The sequence below is a fragment of the Pristiophorus japonicus genome, chromosome 23 (assembly GCF_044704955.1).
Source record: "Pristiophorus japonicus isolate sPriJap1 chromosome 23, sPriJap1.hap1, whole genome shotgun sequence".
NCBI classification, from domain to species: domain Eukaryota; kingdom Metazoa; phylum Chordata; class Chondrichthyes; family Pristiophoridae; genus Pristiophorus; species Pristiophorus japonicus.
Window position 1 is genome coordinate 57,965,926 of NC_091999.1, and position 23,779 is coordinate 57,989,704.

General features: G+C 47.7%; 1 pseudogene; it reads left to right on the forward strand.

Annotated features, from left to right (window-relative positions):
• The first annotated feature begins 4,787 nt into the window (after positions 1–4,787).
• The window catches only part of LOC139235559 (zinc finger protein 256-like), a 29,720-nt pseudogene continuing 10,728 nt past the window's right edge, over positions 4,788–23,779 (forward strand).

Consider the following 23,779-nt stretch of genomic DNA (forward strand, 5'->3'; position numbering starts at 1 on the left):
CGGATTTCAAATCTTATGCAAGACAGTTCAATAAAGGGGTGGTTCAAAAGATTTCAGCTGAGTTTAAAGTGAGACACTGCAGTTAAGTCGACTACAACCACAACTCATGTATGCAAATGGAACAAGTTTGGAGTTTGATATGCTAGAAAGCGAACTAGGTGAGAAGTGATATAAGTTAGATTAAGAAAAAGCCCGAAAAGGGAACAGTCCGTAACAGAACATCAATTAATCTCCTCTGATCATGAAGGAATCAAATATTCAACAAATTGTGTTTGAAACGAAGATAATTTATTCAACATTTATAGAGGGTATTAATCTCCAGCTTTACAATCTATATTAACGACTTGGAAAAAGGGACTGAGTGTAACATAGCCAAGTTTGCTGATGATACAAAGATCGAAGGAAATGCAATGTGTGAGGAGTACACAACAAATCTGCAAAAGGACATAGACAGGCTAAGTGAGTGAGCAAAAATTTGGCAGATGGACTATAATATTGGAAAGTGTGAGGTCATGCACTTTGGCAGAAAAAATCAAAGAGCAACATATTGTTTAAATGGCGAAAGATTGCAAAGTACCGCAGTACAGCAGGACCTGGGGATACTTGTGCATGAAATGCAACAGGATAGTATGTAGGTACAGCAAGTGATCAGGAAGGCCAATGGTATCTTGGCCTTTATTGCAAAAGGGATAGGGTACAAAAGCAGGAAAATCTTGCTACAGCTATATGTGAGGCCACACCTGGAATACTGCGTGCAGTTTTGGTTTCCATATTTATGAAAGGATATACTTGCTTTGGAGGCAGCTCAGAGAAGGTTCACGAGGTTGATTCTGGGCATGAGTCGTTTGACTTATGACGAACAATTAAGTAGGTTGGGCCTCTACTCACTGGAATTCAGAAGAATGAAAGGTGATCTTATCAAAACGTATAAGATTATGAGGGGGCTTGATAAGGTGGATACAGAGAGGATGTTTCCACTGATAATGGGGAGTCTAGAATTAGAGTGCATGATCTTAGTATAAGGGGCCGCCCATTTAAAAGAGAGATGAGGAGCAATTTCTTCTCTCCGAGGGTTGTAAATCTATGGAATTCACTGCCTCAGAGAGCTGTGGAAGTTGGGCCATTGAATAAATTTAAGACAGAAATAGACAGTTTCTTAAAAGATATGGAAATATGGGGGCATGGGGAGCAGGCGGGGAAGTGGAACTGAGTCCATGATCAGATCAGCCATGATCTTATTGAGTGGCGGAGTATGCTCGAGGGGCCATATGGCCTACTCCTGTTGCTATTTCTTATGTTTTATGTTCAGGTATAGAGGTTATTAAGATAACCAGAAACAAACAAGAGCTGCCAGAATGAACATGGTTCAGTGCCCAATGCAATCACAGTAAATCGTGTTCTAGTCACAAATGCAATCTTTCTCCTCAACCTATTTAAAACTGAGATGAGGAGGAATTTCTTCTCTCAGAGGGTTGTAAATCTGTCGAATCCTCTGCACCAGAGAGCAGTGGAGGCTGGGTCATTGTATATATTTAAGGCGGAGATAGACAGATTTTTGAGCGATAAGGGAGTAAAGGGTTCTGGGGAGTGGGCAGGGAAGTGGAACTGAGTCTGTGATCAGACCAGCCATGAACTTATTGAATGGGGAGCAGGCCCGGGGGTCTGGCTGGCCCATTCCTGCTCCTTTTTCTCATGGTCATATGTACCCAGCATGCCCCGCAGGGGAGAATGAGCCGCACCCAGACGACAGGAGCTCAGTGCGCAAGCACGGGTCCTGGCTGTGTTTGGAGCATGCACGGTGCATGTAATGGCGGAGGAGACACGTTTTTTACAGGCTCCTAAGAAGTGTCCTTTTCAGTGGGACGGAGCAGAGTAATAGAAACATAGAAAATAGGTGCAGAGGTAGGACATTCAGCCCTTCCAGCCTGCACCGCCATTCAATTAGTTCATGGCTGAACATGCACTTCAGTACCCCCTTCCTGCTTTCTCGCCATACCCCTTGATCCCCCGAGTAGTAAGGACTTCATCTAACTCCCTTTTGAATATATTTAGTAAATTGGCCTCAACTACTTTCTGTGGTAGAGAATTCCACAAGTTCACCACTCTCTGGGTGAAGAAGTTTCTCCTCATCTCGGTCCTAAATGGCTTACCCCTTATCCTTAAACTGTGTCCCCTGGTTCTGGACTTCCCCAACATTGGGAACATTTTTCCTGCATCTAACCTGTCTAAACCCGTCAGAATTTTAAACGTTTCTATGAGGTCCCCTCTCATTCTTCTGAACTCCAGTGAATACAAGCCCAGTTGACCCAGTCTTTCTTGATAGGTCAGTCCCACCATCCCGGGAATCAGTCTGGTGAATCTTCGCTGCACTCCCTCAATAGCAAGAATGTCCTTCCTCAAGTTAGGAGACCAAAACTGTACACAATACTCCAGGTGTGGCCTCACCAAGGCCCTGTACAACTGTAGCAACACCTCCCTGCCCTTGGACTCAAATCCCCTCGCTATGAAGGCCAACATGCCATTTGCTTTCTTAACCGCCTGCTGTACCTGCATGCCAACCTTCAATGACTGATGTACCATGACACCCAGGTCTCGTTGCACCTCCCCTTTTCCTAATCTGTCACCATTCAGATAATAGTCTGTCTCTCTGTTTTTACCACCAAAGTGGATAACCTCACATTTATCCACATTATACTTCATCTGCCATGCATTTGCCCACTCACCTAATCTATCCAAGTCACTCTGCAGCCTCATAGCATCCTCCTCGCAGCTCACACTGCCACCCAACTTAGTGCCATCTGCAAATTTGGAGATACTACATTTAATCCCCTCGTCTAAATCATTAATGTACAACGTAAACAGCTGGGGCCCCAGCACAGAACCTTGCGGTACCCCACTAGTCACTGCCTGCCATTCTGAAAATACCCATTTACTCCTACTCTTTGCTTCCTGTCTGACAACCAGTTCTCAATCCACATCAGCACACTACCCCCAATCCCATGTGCTTTAACTTTGCACATTATTCTCTTGTGTGGGACCTTGTCCAAAGCCTTCTGAAAGTCCAAATATACCACATCAACTGGTTCTCCCTTGTTCACTTTACTGGAAACATCCTCAAAAAATTCCAGAAGGTTTGTCAAGCATGATTTCCCTTTCACAAATCCATGCTGACTTGTACCTATCATGTCACCATTTTCCAAATGCACTGCTATGACATCCTTAATAATTGATTCCATCATTTTACCCACTACTGAGGTCAGGCTGACCGGTCTATAATTCCCTGTTTTCTCACTCCCTTTTTTAAAAAGTGGGGTTACATTGGCTACCCTCCACTCCATAGGAACTGATCCAGAGTCAATGGAATGTTGGAAAATGACTGTCAATGCATCCACTATTTCCAAGGACACCTCCTTAAGTACTCTGGGATGCAGTCCATCAGGCCCTGGGGATTTATCGGCCTTCAATCCCATCAATTTCCCCAACACAATTTCCTGACTAATAAGGATTTCCCTCAGTTCCTCCTCCTTACTAGACGCTCTGACCCCTTTTATATCCGGAAGGTTGTTGGTGTCCTCCTTAGTGAATACCGAACCAATGTACTTGTTCAATTGGTCTGCCATTTCTTTGTTCCCAGTTTTGACTTCCCCTGATTCTGACTGCAGGGGACCTACGTTTGTCTTTACTAACCTTTTTCTCTTTACACACCTATAGAAACTAATGGACCAGCGGGGAGCTGGGGAGGCTTCATAAACAATCGGTGCTCACTGCAAGCGCGGAATAATAACCGGAATATCGGCGGTTGCAGCTTTGGGGCTTTCTCCCGGTCACAGGCCCAGGCCAACGGCGGCCATCTTGGTGCAGGAAGGCATGTTCACGCCGCCAATTTGATTCACTGAGCAGCACAGCGCAGGCATGGCCATCTTGGTGCAGGAACAAAGTGAATGATGTCAGTGTCTGGAACTGAACCCAGCCAGAGTCAGGACCTTCAGGGGAGGGGAACCAGTGAGTGTAGAACTGAACCCAGCCAGAGTCAGTACCTTCAGGGGAGGGGAACCAGTGAGTGGAGAACTGAACCCAGCCAGAGTCAGCACCTTCAGGGGAGGGGAACTAGTGAATGTAGAATTGAACCCAGCCAGAGTCAGCACCTTCAGGGGAGGGGAACCAATGAGTGTAGAACTGAACCCAGCCATAGTCAGTAACTTCAGGGGAGGGGAACCAGTGAGTGTAGAACTAAACCCATCCATGGTCAGTACCTTCAAGGGAGAGGAACCAGTGACAGTAGAAGTAAACCCAGCCAGAGTCAGCATCTTCAGTTGTGGGGAAAGAGGGGAGGGACGGAGGGGACCCAGTGATTGCAGAAATGACCCCAGCCAGAGACCGCACCATCAGGGGAGCAGAGGTAGGGAACCAGTGAGTCCGGAACTGAACACAACCAGACTCAGCATTTTCAAGGGATGTGGGGAACCAGTGAGTGTCGACCTGAACCCAGCCACAGTCAGAACATTCAGGGGAGGAGAGGGACGGGAACCAGTGAGTGTAGAACTGAACCCAACCAGAATTGGTGGTGAAAACTGGGAGTAGAGGAGAAACAGGCTAGAAATGTGTGTTGATTTGGATTTCAGCGCTGCAGGAGGGACACTGTGTGGGATAGGGATTTACAGCTTTGGATGAACAAGAGAGAAAAGAATGTTCCATGGAAACTAGATGTGTCTATCCTGAATTTGTGTCTTGTACTGACAGTGATGAGTTTTGTTATCTCCTTTTACAGCATATTAGAAGGGGAGATTTTCAGACAGGAAACACAAACCAAACATCGTGTCAAGATCTGACGGAGTCAATCGATTCATCAGGACCTGAATATCATCGGCCTTTCAAAGTGGAAGGAGAAATGTTTGTCTGTTCTGTCTGTGCGAAAAGATTTCAAATATCTGTGGAAAGAGCTTTAACCAGTTACACAGCCTGAAGAAACATCGCACCATTCACAGCGGGGAGAAACTGTAAACGTGTTGTGTGTGTGGGTGAGGCTTCAACTGATCGTCCAACCTGGAGAGTCACAAGGATACCCGCACCATGGAGAAACCGTGGAAATGTGGGGACTGTGGGAAGGGATTCAGATCACCATCTGTCCTGGAAATTCATCAACACAGTCATACTGGGGAGAGGCCATTCACCTGCTCTGAGTGTGGGAAGCGATTCACTCAGTCATCCGACATGCTGAAATACCAGCGAGTTCACACTGGGGAGAGGCTGTTCACCTGCTCGGAGTGTGGGAAGGGATTCACTGCATCATCCGACCTGCTGAAACACCAGCGAGTTCACACTGGGGAGAGGCCGTTCTCCTGCTCGGAGTGTGGGAAGGGATTCATTTGTTCATCCAACCTGCTGAAACACCAGCGAGTTCACACTGGGGAGAGGCCGTTCACCTGCTGTGAGTGTGGGAAGGGATTCACTTGTTCATCCAACCTGCTGACACACCAGCGAGTTCACACTGGGGTGAGGCCGTTCACCTGCTCTGAGTGTGGGAAGGGATTCACTCAGCCATCCATCCTGCTGACACACCAGCGGGTTCACACTGGGGAGAGGTCGTTCACTTGCTCTGAGTGTGGGAAGGGATTCACTCAGTCATCCCACCTGCAGTCACACCAGCGAGTACACACTGGGGAGAGGCCGTTCACCTGCTCGGAGTGTGGGAAGGGATTCACTTGTTCATCCAACCTGCTGGCACACCAGCGAGTTCACACTGGGGAGAGGCCATTCACCTGCTATGAGTGTGGGAAGGGATTCACTTGTTCATCCCACCTGCTGACACACCAGGGAGTTCACACTGGGGAGAGGCCATTCACTTGCTCTGAATGTGGGAAGGGATTTACTCAGTCATCCAACCTGCTGACACACCAGCGAGTACACACTGGGGAGAGGCCGTTCACCTGCTCGGAGTGTGGGAAGGCATTTACTCAGGCATCCCACCTGCTGACACACCAGCGAGTTCACACTGGGGAGAGGCCATTCACCTGCTCGGAGTGCGGGAAGGGATTCACTCAGTCATCCACCCTGCTGAAACACCAGCGAGTTCACAAGTGACGACAGGAGTTGGATTCTGCTGTTATTGAGGCTGTTAATCATATCCTGACTGAACCATGTTCATTCTGACAGTTGGGGTTTGTCTCTGTTGATGTTAATAACCCTGTAACTGGGCTGGACTTTAATATTCTGGATATATTGCTGATTGTGTTCTCAGGGCTGCAGTGTCCATTTAAGAAACACTGTGGGTTATCTTTCCCCTTAATTCAGCAATTCTCAACATAAATTTAGTTTGCAATAAAATGATGAACTTTTACTTTAATCCTAAATTGATCTTTGGTACAAAATCTACAATAGTGTGTGAAAGTTTCCACTGAATAAAATCTCCAATTGGAAAGAGCTTGCTGACAATTCTTAATGACTTGCTCATTACACACAGTGGCCCCTCCATATCCACCAGAAAGAAGGGGAATGGGAATTGGTGGGGAATCAGTGTACTCAAATGTTGTCCTTCCCATCTGGGTGTATCAATCCTCTCGGCACGAGAATGGAGACAAGTCCAGACCAAAACTGTGCGCAGTAGCCCAGGTGTGGTCTTACAGTTGTAGCAGTACTTCTCTACTTTTAGACTCCATCCCCTTTGCAATAAAGGCCAGCTGTACCTGCATGCAAACATTTTGAGTTTCATGTACAAGAATCCCCAGATCTCTCTGTATAACAGCATTTTATAATTGTCCACATCTAAATAATAATTTGCTTTTTTTTTCCTACCAAAGGAAATCACCTGATATTTTACCACATTATAGTCCATCTGCCAGATTTTTGCCCACTCACTGAGCCTATCTATACCCCTTTGTCGATTCTTTGCGTCCTCCTCACAACTTGCTTTCCCACCTATCTTTGTACCATCGGCAAATTTGGCTGCGTTACACTCGGTCCCTTCATCCAAGTCATTGATATAAATTGTAATTAGTTGAGGCCCCAGTACTTATCACTGCGGCACCCCACTAGTTACTGTTTGCCAACCTGAAAATGATCCATTTATCCGGACACTCTATTTTCTGTTAGTTCGACAATCCTCTATCCATGCTGATATATTATCCCCAACCCCATGAGCTCTTAGCATGTGCAGTAATATTTTGTGTGGCACCTTATCGAATTCTTTCTGGAAATTAAAATATACAACATCAAGTGGTTCTCCCTTATCCACTCTGCTCGTTACATCCTCAAACAACTACAGCAAATTTGTCAAACCTGATTTCTCTTTCATAAAACCATGCTATCTCTGCCTAACTGCAGTATGGTTTCCTAAATGTCCTGCTAGTACTTCCTTAATGATGAACTCGATTATTTTCCCACTGACAGCTGGTAAGCTAACTGATGTATAGTTTCCTGCTCCCTGTCTCCCTCCTTACTTGAATAGGCGTGTTACATTTGCAGTTTTCCAGTCCACTGGGACCTCTCCAGAATTCAGGGAATTTTGGTGGATTACAACCAATGCATGCATTATTTCTGCAACTAATTATTTTAAGACCCGAGGATTTATGCCGTCAGGTCCAGAGGACTTGTCCACCTTTAGTCACATTAGTTTGATTAGCACTTTATCTGTAGTGATAGTGATTGTTTTAAGTCATCCCCCCCACTCCCCCTCCGCAATAGCTCCTTGGTTATCAACTGTTGGTATGTTTCTAGTGTCCTCTACCGTGAAGCCTAATACAAAATATTAGTTCAAAATCTCTGCCATTTCCGTGTTTCCCATTAGTAATTCTCCAATGTCATCCTCTAAGCGAGCAATGTTTACTTTAGATACTCGTTTCCTTTTTATATCCCAGCAGAAGCTCTTACTGTTTGTTTTTATATTTCTTGCTAGTTTGCTCTCATCTGCTATCTTCTCTATCTTTTTCATTTTTCGTCATCCTTTGCAGGTTTCTAAAAATTCCCAATCCTCTGGCCTTCCACTGTCCTTCACAACATTATCTGCCATTTTTTCCAATTTGATACCATCCTTTACTTCCATGACGACACTTGTTGCACACGTGATTGACCAGGACATGAGAAGTGTGGTTGCTCCACAACGACAGGGTTTCATCTGTTTCAACAGAAACAACTACACTGTTTTATTTCCAGAAATAATCCCCGCTGTCTGGCCTGAATGAATCCATGTCACTACCAAATGCTGCAATGTTTCCTCCACCCCACAGAGTTCCATCTGTTTAAAGCCACGACAGAAATGTCCCATTTCCTCCTGGAGTTTGAGGGACATCAGCTTTAACAATGGGGCAGAGTTTCAGCCAATGAGCGAGATCCAGACCCAGCCCCGCCCACTGCGGGGCTGCAAGCCTCACCTCTCACACAGTCTGATTGGCTGGAGGACCAACCGCCTGCCTGGTCCTCCAGCCCCGCCCCCATTCTCCCTATTGGTCGGGAGCTGCTGTCAATCAGCCAGGCAGTGTGAACTGAGCATGCACACTGGGTGAGTCAGCAGGTGAGAGATGGGCGGAGGGAGGGAGCGGGTTAATAAAGAACATGCTTATTTGTACTGCCAAAATGGCCGCCACGCCGCACCATTTGTCTATGATTGGTCCCTTGGAGGATAAGCCACACCCTGAGATTTCACTGGAATGTGTAACTGGAACCGCCCATCCCAAGGTCTCACTGACTTTGCAAATTGAAACTTGATCCACTTTGAATTGCTGAAGTGCCAGAGGACAGAGCTCCCCATAAGATAGCAAGGGCCAGCCAAAGTACCTTGCCCCCATCCCAGTGCATGCCTCCCCCAGCCGAAGTGCATTACCCCAGTCCCAGTACATGCCTCCCCCAGCAGAAGTGCTTTACCCCAGTCCCAATACATGCCCCCCCCAGCAGAAGTGCTTTACCCCAGTCCCAATACATGCCTCCCCCAGCCAAAGGGGTTTACCCCAGTCCCAATACATGCCTCCCCCAGCCGAAGTGCTTTACCCCAGTCCCAATACATGCCTCCCCCAGCCGAAGGGCTTTACCCCAGTCCCAAGATATGCCTCCCCCAGACGAAGTGCCTTACACCAGTCCCAGTGCATGCCTCACCCAGCAGAAGTGCCCGACACTAGTCCCATTGCATTTCTCCTCCCGCCGAAGTGTCTTACCACCATCCAAGTATATGCCTCCCACAGCCAAAGTGCCTTACCCCAGTCCCAGTATATGCCTCCCCAGCCGAAGTGCCTTACCAAAGTTCAAGTGCATGCCTCTCCCAGCCGAAGTGCCTTACTCCAGTCACAGTGCATGCCTCCCCCAGCCGAAGTGCCTTACCCCAGTCAGAGTGCATGCCTCCCCCAGCCGAAGTGCCTTACCCCAGTCCCAGTGCAACCCTCCACCAGCTGAAGTGCCTTACCCCAGTCCCAGTGCATGCCTCCCCCAGCTGAAGTGCCTTGTCACAGTGTGAGTGCATGCCTCCAACAGCCAAAGTATTTTACCCCAGTCGCAGTGCATGCCTTGCCCAGCCGAAGTGCCTTACCCTAATCCCAGTATATGCCTTCCCCAGCCAAAGTACCCTACCCCAGTCCCAGTGCATGCCTCCCCCGCCGAAGTGCCTTACCCCAGTCCCAGTGCATGCCTCCCCCAGCCGAAGTGCCTTATCCCAGTCCCAGTTTATGCCTCCCCCAGTTGAAGTGCCTTACCCCAGTGCCAGTGTATCCCTCCCTCAGTTGAAGCGCCTTACCCCAGTCCAGTCTATGCCTCGCCCAGCCGAAGTGCCTTACCCCAGTCCCAGTGCAACCCTCCCCCAGCTGTGGTGCCTTATCCCAGTCACAGTATGTGCCTCCCCCAGCCGAAGTGCCTTACCCCAGTCCCATTGCATGCCTCCCCCAGCAAAAGTGCCTTATCCCAGTCACAGTGCATGCCTCCCCCAACCAAAGTGCCTTATCCCAGTCACAGTGCATGCCTCCCCCAGCTGAAGTGCCTTAGCCCAGTCCCAGTGCATGCCTCCACCAGTTGAAGTGCCTTACCCCAGTCCCAGTGCATGCCTCCACCAGCCGAAGTGCCTTATCCCAGTCCCAGTTTATGCCTCTCCCAGTTGAAGTGCCTTACCCCAGTGCCAGTGTATCCCTCCCTCAGTTGAAGCGCCTTACCCCAGTCCAGTCTATGCCTCGCCCAGCCAAAGTGTCTTACCCCAGTCCCAGTGCAACCCTCCCCCAGCTGTGGTGCCTTATCCCAGTCACAGTATGTGCCTCCCCCAGCCGAAGTGCCTTACCCCAGTCCCATTGCATGCCTCCCCCAGCCAAAGTGCCTTATCCCAGTCACAGTGCATGCCTCCCCCAACCAAAGTGCCTTATCCCAGTCACAGTGCATGCCTCCCCCAGCTGAAGTGCCTTAGCCCAGTCCCAGTGCATGCCTCCACCAGTTGAAGTGCCTTACCCCAGTCCCAGTGCATGCCTCCACCAGTTGAAGTGCCTTAGCCCAGTCCCAGTGTCAGTTGAAGTGCCTTAGCCCAGTCCCAGTGCATGCTTCCCCCAGCCGAAGTACCTTACCCAAGTCACAATATATGCCTCCCCCAGCCGAAGTAGCGTTTCTCAGTGCAAATGCATGCCTCCATCAGCCAAAGTACCCTACCCCAGTCCCAGTATATGCCTCACCCAGCCAAAGTGCCTTACCCCAGTCCCAGGGTATCCCTCCCCAGCTGAAGTGCCTTAGACCGGTCCCGGTGGAAGCCTCCCGCAGTTGAAGTGCCTTATTCCAGACCCAGTGTATCCCTCCCACAGTTGAAGTGCCTTTCCTCCAGTCAAAGTGTATTGCTCCCCAGCCGAAGTTTCTTACTCCAGTCCCAGTGTATGCCTCCCCCAGTTGAAGTGCCTTACCCCAGTGCCAGTTTATCCCTCCCCCAGTTGAAGTGCCTCCCCCAGCCATTGTGCCTTACCCCAGTCCCAGTGCATGCCTCCTCAGCCAAAGTGCTCTAACCCAATCCCAGTATATGCCTCCCCCAGCTGTAGTGCCTTAATTCAGTCCTAGTGTAACCCTCCCTCTGTTGAAGTGCCTTACCCCAGTCCCAGTGTATGCCTCCCGCAGTTGAAGTACCTTGTTCCTGTCCCAATGTATCCCTCCCACATTTGAAGTGCCTTACCCCAGTCCAAGTATATACCTCCCCCAGTTGAAGAGCCTACCCCGAGTCCCAGTGCATGCCTCCCCGAGTTGAAGTGCATTGTTACAGTCCCAGTGCATCCCTCCCCAGCCGAAGTACCTTACCCCAGTCCCACTGTATCCCTACCCAGATGCAGTGCCTTACCCCAGTCCCAGTACATGCCTCTCCCAGTTGAAGTGCCTTACTCCAGTCCGAGTGCACACCTCTGCCAGCCGAAGTCGCTTACACCCGTCCCAGTGCATGCCTCTCCCAGCCAAAATGCCTTGTCCCAGTCCCAGTATATGCCTCCACCAACCAAAGTGCCTTAAACCAGTCACAGTTTATGCCTATCCCAGCCAAAGTGCCTTACCCCAGACCCAGTGCACACCTCCCCCACAACCGAAGTCCCTTACCCCATCCCAGTGCATGCCTCCCCCAGCCGAAGTGCCTTGCCACAGTATGAGTGCATGCCACCCCCAGCCAAAGTATTTTACCCCAGGCGCAGTGCATGCCTTGCCCAGCCGAAATGCCTTACCCCCATTGCAGTGCTTGCCTCCCCCAGCCGAAGTACCCTACCCCATTCCCAGTATATTCTCCACCAGCCGAAGTGCCTTACCCTAGTCCCAGTGCATGCCTCCCCCAACCGTAGTGCCTTATCCTAATCCCAGTGTATCCCTCCCCCAATTGAAGTGCCCTTAACACAGTCTCAGTTTATGCCTCCCCCATTTGAAGTGTCTTATTCCAGACCCAGTGTAGCCCTCCCACAGTTGAAGTGCCTTTCCTCCAGTCCCAGTGTATCCCTCCACCAGTTGAAGTGTCTTACTCCAGTCCCAGTGTTAGCATCCCCCAGTTGAAGTGCCTTACCCCAGTCCCAGGGTATCCCTCCCAGCTGAAGTGCCTTTGCCCAGTCCTGGTGTAAGCCTCCCGCAGTTGAAGTGTCTTATTCCAGACACAGTGTATCCCTCCCACAGTTGAAGTGCCTTTCCTCCAGTCACATTGTATCGCTCCCCAGCCAAAGTTTCTTACTCCAGTCCCAGTGTATGCCTCCCTCAGTTGAAGTGCCTTACCCCAGTGCCAGTTTATCCCTCCCCCAGTTGAAGTGCCTTACCCCAGTGCCAGTTTATCCCTCCCACAGTTGAAGTGCCTTACCCCAGTCCCAGCGCATGCCTCCCCCAGTTGAAGTACCTTGTTATTGTCCCAATATATCCCTCCCACATTTGAAGTACCTTACCCCAGTCCCAGTGTATCCCTCCCCAGCCGAAGTACCTTACCCCAGTCCATGTGTATCCCTCCCCCAGTTGAAGCACCTTGTTCCTGTCCCAATGTATCCCTCCCACATTTGAAGTGCCTTACCCCAGTCCCAGTGTATCCCTCCCCAGCCGAAGTACCTTACCCCAGTCCATGTGTATCCCTCCCCCAGTTGAAGTACGTTGTTCCTGTCCCAATGTATCCCTCCCACATTTGAAGTGCCTTACCCCAGTCCCAGTGTATTCCTCCCCAGCCGAAGTGCCTTACCCCAGTCCCAGTGCATGCCTGCCCTAGTTGAAGTGCCTGAACCCAGTCCCAGTGCATGCCTACCCTAGTTGAAGTGCCTTAACCCAGTCCCAGTGCATGCCTACCCTAGTTGAAGTGCCTTAACCCAGTCCCAGTGCATGCCTGCCCAAGTTGAAGTGCCTTAACGCAGTCCCAGTGCATGCTTACCCGAGTTGAAGTGCCTTACCCCAGTCCCAATGTATCCCTCCCCCAGCCGATGTGTCTTACCCCAGTCCCAATGTATCCCTCCCCCACCGATGTGCCTTACCCCAGTCCCAATGTATCCCTCCCCAGCTGAAGTGCCTTACCCCAGTCCCAATGTATCCCTCCCCCACCGATGTGCCTTACCCCAGTCCCAATGTATCCCTCCCCCAGTTGAAATGCCTTACCACAGTCCCAATGTATCCCTCCCCCAGTTGAAATGCCTTACCCCAGTCCCAATGTATCCCTCCCCCACCGATGTGCCTTTTCCCAGTCCCAATGTATCCCTCCCCCAGTTGAAGTGCCTTACCCCAGTCCCAGTGCATGTGTCCCCGACCCGATGTGCCTTACCCCAGTCCTAGTGCATGTCTCCCCCAGCCGATGTGCCTTACCCCAGTCCTAGTGCATGTCTCCCCCAGCCGATGTGCCTTACCCCAGTCCTAGTGCATGTCTCCCCCAGCCGATGTGCCTTACCCCAGTCCTAGTGCATGTCTCCCACAGCCGATGTGCCTTACCACAGTCCTAGTGCATGTCTCCCCCAGCCGATGTGCCTTACCACAGTCCTAGTGCATGTCTCCCCCAGCCGATGTGCCTTACCCCAGTCCCAGTGCATGTCTCCCCCAGCCGATGTGCCTTACCCCAGTCCCAGTGCATGTCTCCCCCAGCCGATGTGCCTTACCCCAGTCCCAGTACATGTCTCCCCCAGCCGAAGTGCCTTCCTCAAGTCCTATTTCCCTGCACCACCTGCATGGAATGATTCGGGCTAGGAGGGGGCGGGGCTTGCCGCTTGTCAATCACAAAGTGCAGAACCAATAGTTTTCTGGGTTAATAAACCCGGGGAGTGAGTGGGGTCACACAGCCCGAGTGTGGGCCCAGGCCCGAGAGACAACACTCCGCACCATCCGCTTCACACACACCTGGGCTCGTCCCCAGGCCCAGAATCACAGCCTGCAGACCCCGTGTTTACCCACCGGTAACAGACACGGTCAATGAGCGTCCGGGGGAGTGGGCTCAGCGGCCATCATCTTGGTCAGGGCGGGGCGAGCGGGCTCAGCGGCCGCCATACTGGTCAGGGTGGAGGGAGCGGGCTCAGTGGCCGCCATCTTCGCCATCTTGGTCATGGTGGAGGGAACGGGCTCAGCGGCCGCCATCTTGGTCATGGTGGGGGGGTGGGAGATGGGCTGAGCGGCCGCCATCTTGGCCAGGTTGGAGGGAGCGGGCTTAGCGGCCGCCATCTTGGTCTGGGCGGATCTCGCGGCGCATGCGTGGCTTTTTCAGCAGGGACAATGGGTGGGCGGGGCTTCAGGTTGTCTGTCAGTTTGATTGGACCAGATGTTTGTGACCAGGTCAGTGGCCCCTGAAAGGGAGTCTTCTTGTGCTGATTGTTGCCTGGTGACTCTAGGCCAGCCCGACTCACCTTATTGGGCCAGCCTGGGCTCAACCGATTGGGCCAGCCTGGGCTCAACCTATTGGGCAGCCTGGGCTCACCCTATTGGTCCAGCCCAGGATCTTACTATTGGGCTAGCATGGGCTCATCCAATTGGGCAAGCACGGGCTGACCCTATTGGGCCAGCACGGCCTCACCCTATTGGGCCACTCAATTGCACTCTTTTGGGCCAGCCCAGGCTCAGCCTACTGGCCAGCCCGGGCTCACCTTATTGGGGCAGCATGGGTTCACCCTATTGGACCAGCACAAAAGACGCAGTGTCCAGCAGAGAGAATCAGCAGCTCATTGATTTTATTCTCACTCTGCGCACAGCGGGTGCAGAATTGAACCCAACCTTGTAAACTGGAAATGCATCATCACAGTCACATTGGGGAGAGGACGTTCACCTGCTCTGATTGTGGGAAGTGATTCACTCAGTCATCCAACCTGCTGACACACCAGCGAGTTCACAAGTGACTGCAGGGGTTAGATTCTGCTGTTATTGCTGGTGTTAATGGCTTCCTGACTGAATCTTGTTTCTTGTGTTGGTTGGAATTTGTTTCTGCTGATGTGAATAACCCCTATAACTGGGCTGGAGTTTAATAATTTGATATTTTAAATAACAGAGTGTGTCGATATTTGATGTCTCCAAGATAAGAGGGGACTAAGTTATTTCCTGTTACCGACTGCACCATTTTGTGCATTTTCTACTTTCTAATTCTCCATTATTTCAGTCTCATATCTTTGGTTACTCTCAGGGACAAGTCCCAGTTCCTCTTACCTTCCAGAGTACCTCTCCTTGCCTTGGTATCGAGCAAAGGTGTCAGAAACACGCCCGGGATCACTAAACACAATACACCGTCTCTTAATCACTTTCAGATACTGGACTGAGTGTGTGCCCCTGTTGGAGCGGATTTTTGGACATATACTTGATTAGTATACGGGACCAAATATTTGTTTTTATTTTCCCCTTGAATAAATTTTGTAAGGGACAATACTGATGCATTATGCTTTATATAAAAAAAGCGCAGTTAGACTTCAAGGTATGCTGGCCTTGAGTTATGGAGATAGGAAAGTGAGATAATGAACGACTGGAGAGATAAGTGGGGGTATGTTTGTTTATACCGGTGCCAAAAAGCCTGCCACTTGTTTTTTTGTTGATAAAAGGAGAACTAGTCCTCTTGGATGTATATAATTCCTGTCACAATGCGAGGCTGGTTTATATCAAGAGCTCAGCCTTGGACAGTAATTGTATGAAAAGCTTTGTAAACCTTGTAATGCGATGATTGGACTTAAGGACGTGATGTAAAGTGACATAATTTGTAAGATAAAAAATTTCACTGTAGATATCAAATTGAGAAGCTGGTTCAAAGACAGGGGTCTCTAACACTTCTCCCAAAGCTTTGTCTCCGATTTAATAAACCTCTCTTTATATATTATACAGTCTCGGAAATATTTTTCCACAACAAAATGGCGTCACAAACAGGATACTGTCCGATCAGACGTGATCACTTAAGACAGTATTTGGAATCTGGTGTTTGAGACTGAGAGAGAGGTGTATGAGCACGACGGGATAGTGTATAAGATACGAGTAAGTAGATAGCAGGAGGAGGCTGACTAACCAGTTTGACTTGTCCCTTTAGCAAATAAGGTCGGTGCAGAAGGGAGCTGATCACTCCAACCTAGAGCCGAAACTCCGGTGGTAAGGAAACACACTAGCTTTGTTGCGAAGACAAAGGGTCTCCACAGAGTAGTCATGGCCGTGAGTATTACAGAAACAAAGGGAAACGTCCAAGACTGGCGAACATGGAAGGTAAGGAAGGGAATGTAAAACGCGGGCTGCCCGGGTCATTAATTAATTCCTATCATTAATTGTAACTTGCGTAATTACATAATGCCATAAGAAATCTGATAGTGACTATCTTAAGTGACATATGGATCCAAAAATAGAACTGGCCAGACTGAAGCTTTGTTGAATGAAGAGAGACTTTTGTGAATGTCTATTTTGAATGAGAATACTTGAGTGATTTTGACTGCGGAATGAATGAAAAGCCTGTTTGGGAAGGTATGGAGTGGCTGACTGTTTTAGCTCCACCCACCTTTTCCAAACAGGGTGAAAGTTTTTTTTAACCCTTCGCAGTGTTGTCCTATATATGGGAAGTTTAAGAAAGTGTGAACCTTATGGTATTACATTTTAAGTTAGAAACGCAGGTGTGGATATATTCGGATGATAAGTTACAGAGCTAGGAAATGCACAAAGGATAGGTTTGTTCAATAAAAGATAAAAAATACATGGTCCCAGTAGTTAAAAAAAAAAGAATTTATTTGACACACTCACTTACTTGTCGAAAGAAAACATGCAATTGGGTTGAAAGACATAAATTTAGTCGAGGAATGAGATAAAGAATGCCTTTTAAAATGCTCCCATTTTCCTTTGTGTAAAACCTTGACACAAAAGCTTCTAGTTCAGTAAAAAAAAAGATTTAAATTGAGAAATACCTTCAGGGATCAGGCCAACTCCTGGGCTAGTGGTGAGCTATCTGTGAAGGTGTAAAAGGGACATTTGAAAAATGCTAAAACAGTAAGCTTTAGCAGTTTAGAAAAGAAAAAGATAAAGACGCAACTTTGAAAATAAACAAATTGAACGATTGGAAAGAAAAACTGTCTTCGATTGTCTGATGATTTTCAATACAAAACCTAATTTGAAGAAAGGTGATCTAAAAAAAAAAGACGTAATACAATAATTAGGTGCTGGAAAAAATAAAGGGGTGTTTGCGATGGGTAAAGACATAACTTACTAAATACCAGTTGATATCAGCTGTGAAAAAGATATTGGTTTAATTGGAAAAAAAAATTTGAAGAGGTAAAAAACACTCTCCATTGATAATGATTTTAAATTATTAAAATTAAGTCAGTGCTGCTGGAGCCCGAGACGAACAGATAAGTATTGAGAAACTACACCAGGACACTTCTGAGGAGGAAATAGGTATGTGGACAAAGCAGGGCGCAACGCAAGGGAAGGATAATGTTTGGAGACGAAATTACAAGGTAATGGCGCTTGAATGCATACAGAATACCTTATTGGAGTTGCATCATGGCCTGTCTCAATCAGGATGAGAGGCCATGACCGGGAGTCTTGGGAGAGATTGGTGGTGGAAAGGGATGGGGAGAGATATCACCAAACATTGCCATCGATGCATTACGTGCGCACAATATGATCCAGGCCGGCCCATTAAAATTAAAATGGGACACCAGCCCCGTCAACGGGTGCCATGGGAACATGTACAAATTGATTTCACAGGTCCTTTGTCCCCATCCCATCGAAAAAAGATATTGCCTAGTGATTATAGATCAACTTACCCGGTGGGTAGAAGTTTTCCCCACACGTGATTGCACTGCCTCAACAGTGGTAAGGATATTCTGACCAAGGCACCCACTTCACCAGGAAGATTGTAAAAACAATATGCCAGCTGATGGGCATAAAATAAAAATTCCACATCCCCTACCACCTGCAGAGTTCTGGGATGGTAGAGCGCATGAACCATACCCTTAAGAACGCCCTGGCAAAGGCCATGCAAACGTCAGGAAAAACGTGGACGGAAGTAGTACCCATTATATTGAGGAAGTTAAGAGCCACGACAAACTGGACAACCGGATTAACCCCTTATGAACTAATGACAGGAAGGGCGATGCAATTACCAGAGAACATCATAACAGGGGGGGCCGATGTAGGCCCATTAAAAGACAAAATAAAAAGGTGTGCCTTGGAACTAAGTACTCAATTAAAAGGGATGTGTAAATTAGTTAGGGACAATCAGCAAGAAAGATACGCGGAAGCAGAGCTTACAAAGCTCCCTGAAGTCCCGTTGGCGGGAAGTCGCGTTATGGTAAGGGTCCTCCCGGGAAAACTGGGGTTTGCCCCAAAATGGATAGGACCATATGAGGTTATAATCAGCGGGGACACTTGTGCCTGCATCGATGTTAAAGGGAACGGACAATGGAAGCATTGGACCCAGCTTAAGGTTTTTGAACCAGCCGTTTAGCACACGTATTATTTGTTGTTGTTTGTCTATTTACAGATTGACAGCGAGAGATTCTTCAAGCAAGCCATATGGCCATTTTGCCTTTGACTATTTGTTAATTATAGAGTAATAAGATGAAACTATATATTGTGACCGGTGCGATTATCATAGTTCATGTTTGGTCCGGCCTGCTAGCTAGACCGAAACGAGAGTTACATGTGAATACCTTTTTATACATGTCTTATGTTTACGCGCAAAATGGGAACTTTTCTGGTTGCTGGGTATGTTTGCACATCCCCATACATAGCAAAGGAGGCATCCCTTTGAGGTCAATCTCCCTCAACATTTCGGAAGTAGTGGAGTGGGTAATAAAGAAACGTGGAGATGGGGGGGGTTACCTTTTGGATGCATTGATGGATGGTACCAGCCGGAATACAATAGGTCGGTACGACACCCATTCATGGTTTTGACCAACACCTCAGGAGTTGGAAGGCTCACCGCTGACATTTGTTTCACTCGAAACCTGACTGGTGAGGAAACAGGTTTTGAGCAGGATATAGCAATTGTACGCAATACTTTAACCTCACCAGGTGGAACATAACAGACAGCGAAACAATAAACCAGGGGTTCCTTGAAATGAAGGGTTTGAAGAATCAGACAAGTAGCCAGGACTGGGACCCTGAGATTAGGTGGCGACGGGGGCTGAGAGAGAGAGATTGGGATCGAATCTAAAAGCATACAATGGCACTTATTTTGTGTGCGGGCACAAGGCCTACCCCTGGTTGCCACAGGATTGGAGGGGGTCCTGTTATTTGGGATATGTGGTCAGCTTTGTCAGACGGGTACATACTTTAGCAGAAGCACAGACACCAGGTCGAATATGACGAGCTCTTACCCCGGTAGAGAGGCTATTTGGGGTCATGATGCTCCCATTCGGGATAGGACGCACCATGGATGAATTACGTAACCTAGAGAGGGTACTGGAACAGATAGTTAACGACATTGCTGAAGCAATGGAGGGCATAACGGCTGAAATGGTAGCCATGCGCACAATGGTACTCCAGAACCGAATGGCCCTAGATACTAGCACAAAGTGGGGGCACATGTGCTTTAATTGGAGCTGAATGTTGCACTTACATTCCCGATAATTCAGAAAACATAACCAACCTCGCTGATCACATAAGAAGGGACGTAAAGAAGTTATCCACGACAGCAGGAGGATCTGGCTGGTTTGACTGGCTGTTAGGGGAATCCTGGGGGTCCTATCTTATGCATGGAGTAATTATTCTGGTTGTAATAATAATTACTTGCTGTCTGATTATCGGGTGTTTTAATATCTGCTGTAAAGTTATGATGGCCCGACTGATCCAGTAGCCAGTGTAATCGCCGAAGAAGCAGCAGCACACCTGATGGAAATACCTGAAGACACCAAGGATGAAGAAACAGACGACGTTGACACTGACCACTATCTTTGAAGGGTAGCCTAGAGCTACTGGCAAGGTGGACATACGGAACATCAGGGAAGTAACATACCCCAAAGGACGAATATATGACACCATGCTACGATCATTGTGGTCATCTAGATTTCGCGAACATCCTCCAGGACCAAAAGGGGGAATATTGTTGGAGCGGATTTTTGGACATATACTTGACTAGTATACGGGACCAAACATTTGTTTTTATTTTCCCCTTGAATGAATTTTGTAAGGGACAATACTGATGTAATATGCTTTATACAAAAAAACACAGTTAGACTTCAAGGTATGCTGACCTTGAGTTATGGAGATAGGAAAGTGAGATAATGAACGACTGGAGAGATAAGTGGGGGTATGTTTGTCTATACCAGTGCCAAAAAGCCTGCCACTTGTTTTTTTATTGATAAAAGGGGAACTAGTCCTCTTGGATGTATATAATTCCTGTCACAATGCGAGGCTGGTTTATATCAAGAGCTCAGCCTTGGACAGTAATTGTATGAAAAGCTTTGTAAACTTTGTAATGCGACTTAAGGACTAGTGCTAAAGCACGTGATGTAAAGTGACGTAATTTGTAAGATAAAAGAAGCTCACTGGAGATATCAAATTGAGAAGCTGGTTCAGAGACAGGGGTATCCAACACTTCTCCCAAAGCTTTGTCTCCGATTTAATAAACCTCTTTTTATATATTATACAATCTCGGAAATATTTTTCCACAACACCCCACAGCATCTCTCTCTAAACCAATCACATCAAATAATTGGCAAAGGTTTAGAATCAACTAGATGAATAAGTAAACAAATCACAGCCGAATAACCTAGCTCTATTTTCACAGGAGAAAGTCTGTTATCTAACGCCTCGAATGTGAATTGGTGAGATGAGCGACTGAATCACTTTCCACGTGCAACAGCATCCATTCCCACTGTCCCCACATTTACAGTGTTGAGTCAGGTGGGCGCACGAGTCTCACAGGCTGAACGATTGGTTGAAGGTACATTCACACACAGAACATGTGTCCTGTTTCTCCCCGCTGTGATTGGTGCTTTTACAAAGGCTGATGATAAGGTGATCCTAATCAATCCAGGGAATCTCTCAAATCTTGACGTGATGTCCGGTTTGAGTTTCCCAGCTGCAGATCCTCCTCTTCTAATACCCTGCAAATGGTGGTTACAAACGTTGTTAGATTAAGTAAAGGATTGAAATTCAGAACACACTATTCCAGATTCTACAGAACATCCTGTCCTCTCCTGTCCCCCCTAAGCTGTAAATTCCTTATTCAAGACTCTCCCCTCCATCCTCACTCTCTAAAATCAACATTCCTTTCATCGCCTGAGATGTATTATCTCCAGAAAGTGCTGAATCTGGCTGGGTGCAATTCCACAGACATTAGAAAACCTCTCGTGCCTCACCGTCAGTCGACACAGTGAGTGCCAGCAGGATTCCCACTTTGGTAGGCATCACAGCCTCAAATCCTGTCCTCAAATGACATCCACACTCTTCCCAGTTGACGTCACTTGATCGGTCTGAAGAGCAGGGGCAGTGTCTGATTTTTACTCTTATTTAGCCCAATGGTATTGAGGACAATTATAACGCCTGAACTGCTGCCTTGGCTGAGGTCAACCAACAGCCCAGATCAAGGATTAAACTTGGGACCTTCCCAGTCAGTATTGTAGTGTTCTAAAATTTGGGGGGTTGGGGAAGGATTAGAACAGAATATTTTGAAACAAATTTTACTCCACCTTTAAATGAAATCTTCCTCACACTGCACAATTCTGGACTCTTTCCAAATTATACAATTGGATCATCAAAATCAGTGAGACATTTTAGAAATGTTCAAGTAACTGAAATGGACAGCTTTACAATCACTGCACAGTACAGAAGGGAGCGACTGTCAATGGGAACTCTGTTAGTGAAGTCCTCCGACACCCCAAGATAAACTGGACTGTCCCTTTAACTATAAAGAAGCAGAGAAAGGGGAGTCCCGGTTCCTTTAAATACCTGCCCCATTCCCCCAGGCAGTGGGAGGAGGAACAGCGCACGGTCTCTTTATATCCTGACCCGGCAAGCACCGCCGGATGGGCTGCCGCAGGGTCCTAAAATGCACATCGTAAAAACGGTCGGGTTGAGCAGAACAATTGAAAAGGGCAAACACAGAGTCTTTGCTATATATATAAATATTTATGTGTGTTTGTAAACAAAACACGACACTCTTAATGTTTGCTAGTCAATTCCACAGAGATAAATAATTATTTTCACCAATTATTTTCCAACAATTTATTTCCATTCTGTTTACAATGCAATTGCGGGGTGTTTAATAACTTTACCATTTATTGATAACACATTGTCTTGTGTGCTCTTGTTCAAAAGGTGACGTCACATTGACCATTCTGTTACAAGGTGACCATGTCTGTCTGCAGTAATCAGTGGGAAAGTGGATTAAATCACATCGAGGATAATGAGCAGCCCCCACCCCCCCGCCCTCCCCGCCGTCTCTGCGCTTTATTGTCCAGTGATCATCGCACCGTCACACAGAAGCTCCTGAGATTTACCTCCAGTGGGAAAGAGGAGCTGGGGTGAGGAGTTGTATGTAGAGAGGGAGTTGAAGAGTCGGGTTGAAGGAGGTGTATGAGTGAAAGGGATTTACTGAAATTAATCACCTCTGTTGTGCTATGATGCGGTTCATTTTTATTTTAAAATGTTTATAATTCACTGAAGTTAAATGCGGGGCAGCAGTTACTTGTGGGCACTGGGTTGTTTCTGTTGAATTAATGTGGACCGTGTTAATTGGGAATAGACTGAGTGGGATCATTCTGTGCTGAATGCAATGCTGGGCTGCGGGTTTGCACTCAGTCCCAGTGACGAGGTGCTTTCGACAACAAATCCAAAAACTACTCGCATTGTGACACCAAACCCAGGGACCGCTTACACTGAGACACCAAATCCAGGGACCACTTACACTGAGACACCAAATCCAGGGACCACTTACACTGAGACACCAAATCCAGGGACCACTTACACTGCGACACGAGATCCTTGGACCAGTTATACTGAGGCACCAAATCCAGGGACCACTTACACTGAGACGACAAAATTACACAGGATTTACGACACACAAATGGGCCATTCGGAATAACCAGTCCATGCTGGCGTTTGTGCACCTTTCGGGAATTAGAGAGTCTTAGTGTGGGCAATGGTCATGATGCTGAAACCAGCTCTAGTGAGGGCAAAAGCTGAGTAATGGATGAAGATATGACGGTGGCATCACATGGTGACTGGTGGAGCCTGGTACAGGAACATAAGTAGGAACAGGAGTCGGTCACCTGGCCCCTCATGGCTGATCTGATCATGGACTCAGCTCCACTTTCCTGCCCGTTCCCCATAACCCTTTATTCCTTTATTGCTGAAAAATCAACGTATCTCCGCCTTAAATATATTCAATGACCGAGCCTCCACAGCTCTCTGGGGCAGAGAATTCCACAGATTTACAACCATCTGAGAGAAGAAATTCCTCCTCATCTCAGTTTTAAATGGGCGGTCCCTTATTCTGAGACTTTGCCCCTTAGTTTTAGTTTCCCCTGTGCGTGGAAATATCCTCTCTGCAAGCATATTGTCGAGCTTCCTCATGATCCTATATTTTTCAATAAGATCACCTCTCATTCTTCTGAACTCCAATGAGTATAGGCCCAACCTACTCAACCTATCTTCATAAGTCAATCACCTCATCACTGCAATCAACCCAGTGAACTTTCTCTGAACCACCTCCAATGCAAGTATATTCCTCCTTAAATACGGAGATGAAAACTGTATGCAGTACTCTTGGTTTGGATTCACCAATACCTTGTGCAGTTGCAGCAGAAATTTTCAGCTTTTCTAATCCATCCCCCTTGCAATAAAGGTCATCATTCCATTTGCCTTCCTGATTACTTGCTGTACCTGCATACTAACGCTTTGTGTTTCATACACAAGGACCAATAACTCCCTCTGTATTGCAGCACTTTGCAATTTTTCTCCATTT